The sequence below is a fragment of the Podarcis liolepis genome (genome assembly GCF_965112155.1).
Source record: "Podarcis liolepis genome assembly, chromosome: 1".
Lineage (NCBI taxonomy): Eukaryota > Metazoa > Chordata > Lepidosauria > Squamata > Lacertidae > Podarcis > Podarcis liolepis.
This window is the reverse complement of record NC_139554.1, coordinates 1,523,126-1,525,420: the sequence shown is the minus strand read 5'-3', so window position 1 is coordinate 1,525,420 and position 2,295 is coordinate 1,523,126.

Sequence of the window (2,295 nt, the reverse complement as noted above, 5' to 3'; positions counted from 1 at the left end):
GCAGTTTGGGAGTGTGTTGCGTGACCCCTCCGGCTCCTGGAGTTTGTTCACCAGTCCCAAAAGTGACTGCCCCTTGGGAGCTGTCCCCTTTTTCTCCTATCTGTCTACGATTCTTTCGAACCTTGCTATTAATCCTTTTTGTTGAATACCAGCACTCTGAAATTCTATTGCACAACAGCTCTTCAAATCAGGCCAGGTTGCAAAGACAGAGACATGTCCAGAGGAAGTTTCAAAGCCAAGTAAAGATTGAAAATGATGATCTTTGACACAGAAGGACAAGTCCCAGGCAAGGCACCAACAGGGCTGCCTCTGGACAATACTTGAGAAACAGAAAACTGCAAAGTCGCTCCCGTGGGTTGTGTGGTAGCCATTGAGCTGGCGTGCAAGAACCACTGCTGTAGACTGCTGTCACCCACACTTCAGCGTGTTTCACTGGACTGCCTGGGTAGTTAGGTAGCAAATTCTGCTGTGTTTTCAGTTTCCAGAATCAAAGTTACAAACACACCTAAAGCATTCAATAGAAACATGTAGCTACCCTACAAAGCAAGGAATAAATCTTCTGGTCTTTAACTGGAACAATTAGACCAAAGAATCATTCTGATAATAAATGTATTTCTAATATATTTCCTTTGGTTCGAGAATTGCCAGGTTTCTGGGAGCCAGGTCTCCGGTTCCCAGGCTCATACAGCAGTCATCATGTCCTGGATTCACATTCTTTCTTTCCTCCAGTCTTCTTGAGAAAAATAGATTCAGTTGAAAAAAATCTGCAGCTCCAGGGTTGAAAAGAAGAGGTAGTAGTGTTAAGTATTCACTTTCAAAAAGAGATTCAAATTCCCATTTAGGGAATAAAAAAATTGGAATATTAATGACCATTAAGACTTAAGCATCAGGACACCAGTTAACCGAGATGGACAATCGTTTATGAATCTTGCGAAGATGTAGGAATTTTGAAATTAATGCAAAATAAACACGAGTGAACCTCCTTCCAGGATCTCTGGGTCCTCAGCAGGTCTGCCCGAGGTTAATGAGCTGACAAAAGTGGTGTTAGCTACTCTGATAGTCGGACAGACAAAGAAGCAAGTTGCTTTTGACTGCAATCCAACTGTGTTTCAGTGTCAAGTTTGAGTGACACATAAAGGGGCAGCCTCTGGCCCCAGACCTCACTTCATGCGGCCCCCACCACTGGGACCTCCCAAGATGCCCCACCAGAGAGCCTCGTTCTTTGTGGCTATTAACCCCACCCCCCACCCCACGCTTTCTTTCCGGACAATTTGGTTGGTTTGGTTGATAAAAGTAAATGGGTGCATTGGTGGGGTGCATTTAACCCCCTTCTTCCTTTGCCACCTCTCCCTCTTGCCCACCCACACGGCTGGAAACACGTTTTGAAAAAGAAAGAACGATCTTTTAGCTTTTTGAAATGCTAGTTTTAATGTATGTATGTGCTGGGGGTGGGGTGCGTTAAGATTTTGCAAATTTCTTTTGAGTTCCTGGTGGCCCCAAAATATGAATGAATGTAATTATTGCATTGTATATATAATGTGTGTGTGTGTGTGTATACATATATATACACAGTGGTACCTTGATTCTCAAACGCCTTGGTTCTCAAACAACTTGGAACCCAAACACTGCAAACCCGGAAGTGTTCTGGTTTGCGAACTTTTTTCGGAAGCTGAACATGTTCCGTTTTGAGTGTTATACTTCCGTTTTGAGTGCCATGCTTCTGTTTTGAGTGTTACACTGAGATCGTTGTGTTTTTGCTATTTATTTTGCGTTTTAGTTTTTGTGGCTTTTTTGTGACTGTGTGGAACCCAGTTCAGTTACTGATTGATTGTGTGACTGCAGTACATTGCTTATTGCTTTCATTTTATGAATCAGTGGTCTCGTTAGATAGTAAAATTCATGCTAAATTGCTGTTTAAGGGGTTGTTTTTAAAAGTCTGGAACGGATTAATCCATTTCCATTACTTTCTATGGGAAAGCGTGCTTTGGTTTTGGAATGCTTTGGTTTTGGAATGGACTTCCAGAACGGATTAAGTTTGAGAACCAAGGTACCACTGTATTATTATTTAATTTCTATACCGCCCTTCCTCTCAAGATCCCAGGGCGTTCTGCAATGTGACACCCCGGAAGACATCATGTAATGTTATCATCTGTCGCAGCCTTTCTCAACCTTGGGTTCCCACATGTTGTTGAACTACAACTTCCATCATCCCTAGCTAGCAAGGCCAGAACTCAGGGATGATGGGAGTTGTAGTCCAACAACATCTCAAGCCCCAAGGTTGAGAAACATTTTGGG